Source organism: Lithobates pipiens, unplaced genomic scaffold (genome assembly GCF_037356315.1).
Source record: "Lithobates pipiens isolate NorthernLeopardFrog02 unplaced genomic scaffold, aLitPip1_a1.2 Scaffold_13, whole genome shotgun sequence".
Taxonomy (NCBI): domain Eukaryota; kingdom Metazoa; phylum Chordata; class Amphibia; order Anura; family Ranidae; genus Lithobates; species Lithobates pipiens.
In genome coordinates, this window is record NW_027507718.1 from 171,576,264 (window position 1) to 171,588,518 (window position 12,255).

Genomic DNA, 12,255 nt, shown 5'->3' on the forward strand with positions numbered 1-12,255 from the left:
TGTTGCATGACTGAGTAATTGTCATTCAAACTGTGAGAGCGCTGAAAGCTGAAAATTGGTCTGGTCAGGAAGGGGGGTGTAAGTGCACTGTATTGAGGTGGTTAATAACACTATTTTCACGTTGGGTTTTTTGTGCAGATGCGTTTGGTGATCATAGTTTAATTTTTTCATATCGTATTTTGTTTATAAAATAAATTTGCACGCATACTTAGCCATAGTTTCAATGGCTAGGTATTATTAGTGTTTAATTTTCAGCACCCCTCATTACACTATTTTCTTCTACACCATCCAGACCCAACCCCATTGCCATCCCATTTAGACTTTTGACGAATCACATATTTATGGGGCAATCCTCCTCAATATATTATATTGCTGTCTGTCCTGCTGTATTGGTTTCTAGGGGCAGCATTGTCCATGTCTATGTATCCTCATCGATCTTACATGCCTTTGATCTTTTAATCTTCTGTAGCAGGACAATCATCAATCATCTTGTCAGCTATGGTCCCTTTCAAGTTTGAGTTATAACAACAGACGGTCCAGAGCCAAGCATTGTTCAGCCTTAATGGAGGCCTGATCTCACTCTTCAGATATGCTACAAAGACATTCCGCCCCCATAAAAGCAAAGGCTTGGTTGTATCAACCAGAAAGAAACACCAGAAATATGATATTAAATCATGTTGCCTTCCAACAGTCAGCCATGCCAGAAGTCAGGGATCAATGTAGTGGAACAGCAAGCATGTACATCCAAGGATGAGATCCAAAAGCGTTCCTCTGGACTGTACACCTTCCAATGCACCAGGTACTGTATGCGCCCACGGAACCTATGAGAGTCAACAATGGACTGTACGTCATACTCCTCTTGGTTCTCAATATGTACAGGGTGAGGACGTGGCACAGAGGTGGTAAAGCAGTTGCAGACCAAGGTTTTAATAAGGAGACATGAAATAAAGCCACTGGATTAATCCTGCGAAGAATACAGAAAGGCCCAATAAAATGGGGTGCGAACTTCAGTGAGTGAACATGAAGTCGGAGGTTGCGAGATAACAGCCAGACCCAGTCCCCAACCTGGTAGTAAGGCACAGGCAGGTGTCTGCGGTCAGCATGTAGTCTGTACCTATCACTAGCATGTCACAAAGCCTCCTGTACTTGTGCCCAAGTGGAACGAAGACCACGGAGATGTTCCTCTAACAAAGGAATACTGTCAGGGACATGATGGTCATGGTACTGGCAATGCCACCCTGAACACTCATGGATGCCCACAGAGAGTCCCAAGACTTGCACGAATGTGCGCTGCGCATCTGCACATGCTGGTGCGCATCAGCGCACATCGGTGCATACTGGTGTGGATCAGCGCACATCGGCGCATACTGGTGCACATCAGCGCACATCGGTGCATACTGGTGCACATCGGCGCATACTCGTGCACATCAGCACGCATTGGCGCACACGTATGTGCAATACTGCGCGTGCGCGATGGCGCACAACTAGTGTGACTAACGCTGGCACCAGTGGCCCTATTTAAGCCACCCTGGAGCTATAGGGCCTTGTTGGATTATCTCCTCAGCTGCCTTGTGTACCTTGACCTTGCTTCCTGATCTGAGATACCCGTTGTTACTCGGCTTGCCTTTGACCTTGCTTCCTGATCTCCTAGTCTGACCCTTGGCCTGTTCCTGGACTCTGCTTCTGCTTCCTGATCTTACGGCTTGACCTTTGGCTTGCATCTGGACCCTGCCTGTGTTTGATCTTGGCTAGCCCCTGAGTATTCTTTGGACTGATCTATCTGTGCATGACTTCTGGCCTGGCTCCTGGTATCCCTGTTCATCTAAACACAGCAAGTTCAGCTCCGCCTGCTCCATCCACCCCACAGCAGTGGAGCTCATCTAACTACAAGCAAGCATCCGGCCACCCATGCTTCGTCGGGCACCGCGCATCCTGTTCCCAACTTCAGGAGTGCGCTGCACCTAGCCGCAAGGGGAGCCCTCTTAGAATCTCGATCTCCATACACGCTCCTCACAATACTCTGCGGAACAAATGAGTCAGTCAACATGGAAGATTGGAAACCATAGTTCGCCATAAACAGGGACAATTGGGAAGCAGAATTCAAGGAACTATTGTGAGAAAACTCTGCCCACGGTAATAAGTCTGACCAGGTGTTATGATGGTCAGAAATATAGCAACGTAGGAATTGCTCCAAAGACTGATTGGCTCGTTCTGCAGCCCCATGAGACTGTGGGTGATACGCAGAGGAAAAAAATCAAGCTGAATTCCCAACTGTGCACAAAAGGTTTGCCAGAACCGGCACATAAACTAACTACCCCGTCTGAGACAATCACCTTGGGTTGCCCATGTAAACGAAAGATCTCCCAAGAAAAAATGGAAGCCTTAGAAGTGGGCAACTTCTTAAGTGGAATACAACGAGACATTATTGAGAACCGGTCAACCACAATAAGGGTTACTGTGTTGCCCTGGTTGGGTTGGGTAAGTCCACAATGAAATCCATAGGCAGGTGGGTCCAGGGCCTCTCTCCATTGGGTATGGGTTGTAGGAGGTCCACTGGAAAATGTCATGGAGTTTTACTCTGAACACACACGGAATAGGCAGCTATGAAGACCGTTACATAAGCACGTAGACTAGGCCACCAGATTTGTTGGGAAATGGCCCAAAGAGTTGATTCTTTCCAGGGTGGCCAGCAGCCTTGGGAGAATGGCAAGTCTGGAGCATGGCAGTATGGAGACTCTGGGACAAAGCAGCGGTCACAAGGTTTCTCAGGAGGAGCATGGACCCAATCAGCAAGAATTTTGTCAACCAAAGGAGAAGTGAGACTGAAGTGAACCATAGCCGGAAAACGATCAGGAGGGATCACAGGAACCGGAACCGACTCCATCTTAGAAGCGGAGGAAAATTGTCGTGACAAAGCATCAGCCCTTACATTCTTAGTACCGACAATGTTATTGAAACTTGACTTCTGGGAGAGAGGCGTTTAGCCTCAGACAAGAATGTGAGATTCTTATGGTCCGCAAGAACCGGCACAGTGGTACATAGTTACATATTTACAGGTTGAAAAAAGACAAAAGTCCATCCAGTTCAACCACAAAAAAAATAAAAAAAAATAAAAAATATCATACAATCCCATACACCCAATTCTATACCCACAGTTGATCCAGAGGAAGGCAAAAAAAAAATAGCAGCGCATAATTTGCTAAAACAGGGGGAAAAATTCCTTCCTGATCCCCCGAGTGGCAATTGGATTTTCAACTTTACCTATAAATGTTAGTACCCAGTTATATTATGTATACTACTGAGCTAGCCAGAACCACCTCTGCAGGGAGTCTTTTCCACATTATCACAGCTAATGATTTGAACAGGGGCAAAATTATATGTCTCTCTCTGGAGTCCATACCTCTCTTAATACAAGAAAGGACTTTGCTCGCTTTGGAAACTGCAGCTTGGCATTGCATGCTATTATTGAGCATATGATCTACCAAAACCCCCAGATCCTTCTCCACTATGGATTCCCCTAGTTGTACTCCCCCTAGAAAGTATGATGCATTCATATTCTTAGCCCCCAAGTGCATAACTTTACATTTCTCAACATTAAACCTCATCTGCCACATAGTCGCCCAATTAGACAGAGCATTGAGGTCAGCTTGTAAATTGGAGACATCCTGTAAGGACGTTATTCCACTGCATAGCTTGGTGTCATCTGCAAAGACGGAAATGTTACTTTTGATCCCAGACCCAAAAGATAATGGCCTGTTCTGGAATTAAACGCAGTTTTCCAATCGTCGCCCTCCTTAATCCTCATGAGATTGTATGCCCCTCTAAAATCAAGCTTTGTTAAAACCGTTGCTCCCTTGTGGCGTTCAAATAACTCTGTAATCAATGGAATCGGATAGACATTCTTAATCGTGAAAGTGACTGCGACCCCTATAATCAATACAAGGTCTCAGTTCACCACTCTTCTTCTTCACAAAGCAGAAACCAGCGCCAGCAGGAGACAAGGATTTGCAGATGAAACCTTGAGAAAATGCGTCTGCAATATACTCCTCCATGGCCTTATCCAAGACCAACAAAGGATAAACCCGGCCTCCAGGGGGTATGGCGCCAGGTCGAAGGTCAATAGCGCAATCATATGGCCGGTGTGGAGGCAAACTTCCGGCTTGACCTTTGTCAAAGACATCGCTAAAATCGCATTACTCCTCCGACAGGGAGGAGAATGAAGAGGCGCACAGGACCTTGGCTACCTTCTGGAAGCATGTCTTACAGCATTGTGGCGACCAGGAGAGAACCTCAGCATGGAGCTAATCAAAAAAGGGGTTGCGCCTCTGTAACCAGAGATAACCAATAGCCAGTGGAAACTTAGGTGAGGAAATAACTTGGAATTGTATTATCTCCTGGTGAAGAGCCCCTACGGCCATGGACAATGGAAAAATCTCATGAGTCACATGGGCAGACTGAAGAGGTCTCCCGTCAAGAGCTTCAATGGTAAGTGGAGTGTCACACAACTGCAGGAGAATCAAATTCTTCGATACAAAGGCAACATCAATGAACAGGCCTGCAGCCCCAGAGTCGATTAGAGCAGGTATCTCGACAGACAACTCAGCCCAAGAAAGGGTGACCGAAACCAGCGGCTTATCCTTCTGGATAACTGGGGATGAAACAAAGCCATCTAAGGTCTGTCCGTGACAGGACCTCAAGGTTCCGGTGTTCCCTGGACGGGTAGGACAAGACTTCAAAAAGTGACCTGCCTGGCCACAATAAGGCCACAATCTCTCCCTCCTCCTAAAGGTTTTCTCATCCGCAGAAAGACACGGGAAACCCAAGTGCATGGGTTCACCTTCACTAACCGACTCGGTACCAGGAGGCATGGGAGGTGAGGGAGGCACGGGTGGGACTGCAAAACTCATTTGGTACAGGAGGCTTCCGCAAGCGCTCCTTAAAAGAGTCTTTCTCTGAGTCTGGAGTCAATGAGGATGGCAAAAGTGATCAACTTCTCCAGCTCAGTGGGTATATCTCAGGCTGCTATCTCATCCTTGATGGTATCCGAGAGACCATGATAAGAAGCAGCCAAGAGGGCCTCATTGTTCCACGCAACCTCTGCTACCAGAGCACAGAATTCAATGGCATAGTCGGCAACAGTTCTCATACTCTGTTCAATGGACATGAGGCACTTGGCAGCAGAAGTGGAGCATGCAGGAATGTCAAATACCCTTTTAACCACTTAGCAACCGGTCCATAGCCGAATGACGGCTACAGGGCTGTTGCTTAACTGTGGGAGGGCATACTATGACGTCCTCCCAGAATTCCGCTCTAGCACGCCCCCTGGGGCACGCACCCGAGAACTTCCGTGACTGCCGGGTCCGCATCACGGATCACGATGAACGGCCGTTGATCGAGGCCGTTTACCACGTGATCACTCCGTCAAATGACGGAGCGATCACATGTAAACAAACCGGCGTGATTTCCGGTTCCTCCCTCCCCTCTCTGTCCAGTGTGAGCGGAGAGGGCAGAGATCGTGGCAGCAGCACTGTGGGCTGCATGTGTAGTGCCCACAGCGCTGCTCAGTGACAGATCCATGCTCACCCATCAGTACTCTGTATACCCAGCCATACTCTGCATGCTCTGCATACCCCTCCATACTCTGCATACCCATCCTCTGCCTACTCTACATACCCATCCATACTCTGCATACCCATCCATACATACTCTGCATATCCATCCATGCTCACCCATCCATACTCTGCATACCCATCCATACTCTGCATACTCTGCATACCCATCCATACTCTGCATACCCATCCATCCATACTCTGCATACCCATCCATCCATACTCTGCATACCCATCCATACATACTCTGCATACCCATCCATACATACTCTGCATACCCATCCATCCATGCTCACCCATCCATGCTCACCCATCCATACTCTCCATACCCATCCATATTCTGCATACTCTGCATACCCATCCATACATACTCTGCATAACCATTCATCCATACTCTGCATACACATCCATCCATACTCAGCATACTCATCTATCCATCCATGCTCACGCATCCATACTCAGCATACTCATCCATCCATCCTCATCCATATTCAGCATACTCATCCATCCATCCTCAGCAATACTAATCCATTCATCCATCCATGCTCAGCCATCCCATCCACCCCATCCATAATTAGCTGTACCCAGCCATACTGTTGTAATAATCGTTGAGACATGTGATTTTAGTGGGACATATGTGGGAGACATGTGTTTTACACTAGACTGGTGATCAGTGAGTAAAAAGCTGTAAAAAACAGCTCATACTCACTGATCACCAGCCGGCTGCAGCGATCCGCTCTCCTCTCCTCAGCGACGACTTCTGTGTGAGGAGAGGAGAGCCGATTGCCTAGCAACCGGTTGTTTGTTTACATCATATGATGGCTGTGATTGGACACAGCCATCATGTGATCAGGAGGGCCAATCACAGAGCCCTCCTGCCGATCCGAGATGTACGGGTGACACGTGCGCGATCCCCCTCCTTCTGAAGGATGTTCCTAAATGTCCAGTCAGAAGAAGAGAGCTCCCATCCGACCGTATATATATAAATATATATAAGAGGGCCAGTATGGTGGCCCGTAATTATGGGAGGAGCCCGGAGGGTATATAATCAGACCACCCACAACGGTCTGTGTCGGTTCCAGTGCAAGGTACTGCACATCAAGGGGCCGACGCTTCTCAGCTCCCTCACGGTCGTCTATCCGTGCGTCCAATCGTAGGTGCACTTCGGCTTCTTCATTCGTGGTCTTCGTCGGCGGTTCCCGCTCATGGTCGCAGATAAGTAGTATCCGAATCTTTTCATATCATGTGCAAACTTGCGACTTATCATGCTTACTATCCTGCACCCCTTTCGCAAAACCTACCTCTGAGTTGTTGACACTCATGTCCCGACATTGTTCGGCACAGGCATAGTACATTCGTAAATTCTTTCTACCAAACGTACGATTCATTCATAGATCCAAGCCTTCGAGTCGCTGTTGGTCGTTCTCCAATATCACTCGCCATAGGCTTCACTGGTTATAAAGTTCACTGTTCTCATCCTTTTTTGAGATAAACAGGTATTGTTTGTATGGGTTTCTGTGGCTGATTGGGGTGTAATTAAACCCACCTGATGTCTTTCCTGCACTTGACTAGCCTGGGGGATGGGTGGTTGATAGGTGTTTGGTTTCACAGTAAGGAATGGCATACACTCTGCAACCAATTCGTATCAGATACTCCTTACTGCCAATTTATATCGGATTCATCTCATACATTTTTGAGCTGATTCGTGTCAAATGCATTGCAGAGGCTGACTCTGCCAACTCACTGCATGTCCACGTAGTTGTACCTTCGAGATCGGTCGTATATCTTCATCGATTGTCCCACGCTCGGACCGCTACACACTCGCTGTCGCAGGTAGGACTTTGTTGTTACCGCTCTTCTTCTAAACTCCAATAGTTACCTTATCATGTTCGTTTATCATGTTCGTTTTGCAAAGTCGCACTTACGCCACCATAAGTCTATGTCATCTTTCATGTATTTCATCCTTTCTACCCAACGCGGGTTTACTCGAGCCGATCACTTCACGGTCGATGCGGTCAAATCCGACATTCAAGCCCCTTACTCACCTCGCATCTACGGCCGATTCGAAATCTAGTCGCAACTTCGCTTCTATGTTTCGGATCCTCGGCAATTACAAGCCCCTTCAACCGTCATCACCATTTAGTTGATTTGAACCCAGCCATATCATCGGCAATACGGTCAGATCTGTCATACGAACCTCGTAGTCCCCTCACATCTACGGCCGATTCGAAATCTAGTCGCAACTTTGCTTCTATGTTTCGGATCCCCAGCAGTCATAAGCCCCTTCAACCGCCATCACCATTTAGTCGATTCAAACCCAGCCATATCATCTGCAACACTGACAGATCTGTCATACGAGCCCTGTAGTCACCTCGCATCTACGGCCGTTTCGAATCTAGTCGCAACTTCGCTTCTATGTTTCGGATCATTGACAATCACCAGCCCCTTCAACCACCATCACAATTCAATCAATCCGAACCCAGCCATATCCTCAGCGATACGGTCGGATCCCATATGCGAGCCTCTCAGTCGCATCTACGGAGGATTCGAGTCTAGTCGCAGCGTCGGCGCAACGATTCCAGTCCTTGCCAAACGCAACCAAGCCAAATCCTGTTGCATCACCGACTCAAATGAGTCAAATCTTTCGCAGACTATTCCATGGCCATAGCCCAGTTCAAACTAGTCACATCGACTGTACGAATTCAGCAGTACTTACATTTGACCTTCTCAGTCTATCCATACATTATCGTACACAATTCTCTCCACCAATTTGCTCAGTATTGCGCACGGTCATTCCTACATAATCACATTTCCTCTATAACCTTTCTTTCGCCTTTCAACAAAGCTGCGTTCTTGCAATCGCTGCAAGTCTTTCTGCATTTGGCTCAAAACTGCCAATCGTCTCCAGTAGCAACACTGCTGTTCACCTCATACCTACACACTTATAAATCCGCAAACATTGCTTTCACCTTTCAAATAAAGCTGCTTCCTTGCAACTGCTGCGAGCATCGATGCAATGGCTCAATACGGCCACTCATCTCTAGTAGCAAAACGGCTGCTCTCCTCATTCCTACACACTTATAATTAAATTTATAGATTCAAATAAAGCTGCTTTCTTGCAATGGCTTAATACGGCCACTCATCGTCTCCAGTAGCAACACAGCTGTTCACCTCATTCATTCATTCATTCATTCTCACCTCATAAATCAATTTATAATTCAAATAAGGCCGCTTCCTTGCAATCGCTGCAAGCATTTCAGCAAATGGCTCAAACTGCCACTCATCGTCTCCAGTAGCAACACGGCTGCTCATCGTTTTCTCTGTCGCTTTCCCCTTTTAGGCCAGTTAGTACACCAGTTAGTCCACCCTGCACCAGGTTTGGACAGTATCTTCCAAAAAAAAAAAAAAAAAAAAAAAAAAAAAAAAAACCCCATTGTCGAGGGCTTGCATCTTCACCAGGGGGCCAGCTTTGCCCCAAACAGCTCTTTGCATTCCCCATTGTCAAAACGAAATTCTCATGTCACCTTACTACAGGCTCCCGGTCAACTCAGTTCTCGCCTCCAACCAGTCAACTTCACAACTAGTGCATAAAGTTAGGTGTGTAGTTCAATGGGATTCCCCCTTTCTCTTAAACACTCTTTCACTACATATTTTTACTTCACATACAGAATTTGACCTGCTCCTGAGGCGTTAGCAACTGTCACATACTTCTGTGCACTTCACTCTGTTTTCGAAGCACAAGCCTTCAACACGCAGACAAGGTCGCCTAATCTCCATACTTGCTGGCAGTGCAAGCATTAGTAGACCGAACCCACGTCAATTAACTACAGATCGCAACATTCCTACTTAGTATACCAGACTTCAGCTACCCACCCCAGTCCGCCCTGGGGCGCTCTGGTTCATTAGTCTGTGCCGAGCACAGACTGACACCCGAGCTATCGGTTACCTAGCCAGTCACCTCCTGGCTCACCTCGGTTGTTACGCATTCTTTTGAGTTTTCTAAAGTCACACTCAACAGCGCTCAAGCGCAAACCAACTGTCACTATGTCTGTCGTTCCTTGTCCTATTCTTCTTGTTTCCTTCCGCCTTTCATCTTATCTACCCAACGCAACTATCCCCTCCTACCTTTGCAACTTACCTCAAACATACGCACTCCCCCTTGCTTTTAGTTGATGCCATGTCGCAGGCAGACAGTGAGGACTTTGCCTCAGCCCTGCCATCACCCTTTACGGGCTCAGCAAGCGGCGGTTTACAGTCTCACAAGAGCTTGGACCAATTAATTAAAAAATAAAAATAAAATAAGCTCATAGCAGAACGGTGTCGCAGGAGTAAATCCTACCCTGCTGCAGCCAGGAAACAAAGCCTTTAGGCTACTGTTTCCACCGCCAGTGGCAGCCCTTCCAGGCACCACTTCAGTCTATCTTCTTTGCGACTACTCAGCTGCACTCCTGGGTAACCACACTGTCAGCAGCAGTCGCCGAAGTCCAAGCAGAGTGACAGCCCTGGAGGTACGCCCAGCCGTGCCCCTACCAGCTCCAGTCACCACCGTCATTCCCGTACCTTCACTTACAGATACACCCAACTTCTGCACCATCGTCTTCCCTGCACACCTTGTCCTAGCAGGGCATCTAGGAGGACATCTTGGATGACAACGACGTTAACTTAGCATCCCTCCTCATAGCAGTACACAACTTGGCCTAGAACAAATCATATTCGCGGGGAGATGTCTCCGTCATCCTGAAGGCCAGAGACCCTTTACTTAATCGCAAGCTCACTGTCACAGAGTTTGTGCGGGCCTTGGGGACAGTCAGAGACATGCTAGGCAGAGCAACCCCAACAGGAGGGTAGAATTGGACCCGTATCTGCATGCAGCAGGTCACAAGTATGCAGGGTGCCCATCCTTTGACTATCACTGCTCATTTTCAGCCAAGGCAGCAGCCAGACTCAAGGGGATCTTTTACCTCCCATCTTTTAGTGTTTCTCTTCCAGGCAAAGACCCTGACTAAATCCTTAAATTAAGATGTGCCAGCTATAGCAGATCTGCCCATGAGAGTCGATTTTCTCACAAATTGGAATGGCATGCCAATGTGTATTCCCTCAGCATCTCTCTTCATCTCAGGTAGTCATGGTCACCGCAGCCTCCACAGGTCCTCACCTCAATTTTGGCCAAATTGGGTTTATAGGGCCATAGCCGTCAGAAATCCTCTTGATTCCTGGGTTCAGTTAGTCCTCCTCTTTGTTCGACCTCTACCCCATTGTCGCAGCAGCTCTAGTCTGGTGCAACAACTGGGCAGGACAAACAGTGACGTTCGCCACAGACAACCAAGCTACAGCAAGTATTATAAATAAAGGAGGTCCTAGTAGCTGGCCATTGTGGCCTTCCTGTGCAGGCTGGTGCCACTATCCCCACAGCACCAATCTAACGTCCTATGCGTCCACATCCCAGACAAACGCAATAATCTGGCCGACGCACTACCCGTTAACTTTGCTTCGTTGTTTTTTGCAGGAACCTGGAACCGACCCGACCATGTCTCTTATCCCACACTGGTCGTAGCTAACCTCGGATTCAAACAACACTTTCACGATGCTACCTGCCTTATTAATCTTTCATTATCTCACAAGACCCTGAAGGCCTACCGGGCAGCCTAGAGGTTCTATGTCAGGTTACTAGCCTCAAACCCCAGAGCAATACCAAAAGTTCTCCATCACATCCTGGTCTTCATATTATGCCACCGCACACAGTTGGCATTGTCACACAATACCTAAGACCCCACTCAGCTGACATCCAGTATTTCATCCCCTTATGAGATCCTAACAAACCGTCTTGTTCGCCGCCCATACGGTCAAGACCATGTTGTGTGGTATTCACAGGCAATGACCCCAAATCAGTATCAAACGGCTACCCGTCACCAGCGCCATATTCCGAGACATGTCTTTCATCCTGTCACATTCCCCTTTTGGCTAAATTCAGCCTGGTCTTTCAAGCAGCCATCTACCTGGCTTTCTACAGCTTCTTACGCCCCAGTGAATACTGTCACCATCCCAGTTGTAAAGTGTTACGTAGACACCACCTCACACGCCATCAGACTTCATCTTGCTCCTCAGCGTGTCCAAAACACAATAGTCCGGTCCAGGGGTTGACATAAAACCTTTCCAAACTCTCAAAGCCTGGTGCCCCGTGTCCATCCTAGATCAATTTTTGGCCCATATGTTTGATCCCTCGCTGGACAGCCCATTACTACCGTTCTCGATTAGTACCCCAGGCAGCAACCAGTTCATTAGTCACGTCAGGTTCCTTTTGAGCACATTAGGCCAGGACCTTGGTCATTTTCTTGGACATTCTTTCGCATTGGAGCAGCATCAGCAGCCTCACGAAACGGGGTCCCAGTCCACGCGATCAAAGATGGGCAGGCGGGAATCCACCTGCTTTACTCGATACATCTCTAATCCACAAGTGGAAATGTCCTGAGCCTTCAGAAACTTTGCCCCGTAGTGTCTTGTTGTACCTAAATTAATAATTACCTCCCTACACCAAATCTTTTGCGGCCTTCTCTTGGCATATCGCCCAGCAGAGCAGGGCTCACCGCCCAGCTCACCAGGGCTTACCTTACAGCAGACCAAGGGCACAACTCAGGTCTATTTTATG

At 47.8% G+C, this 12,255-nt stretch overlaps 1 protein-coding gene across 1 annotated transcript in view; it reads left to right on the forward strand.

Moving 5' to 3' along the window:
* Positions 1–12,255, forward strand: part of LOC143974452 (serine/threonine-protein kinase PLK2-like) — a 141,513-nt gene that overhangs the window by 16,580 nt on the left and 112,678 nt on the right. The gene's annotated exons all lie outside the window — the stretch shown is intronic.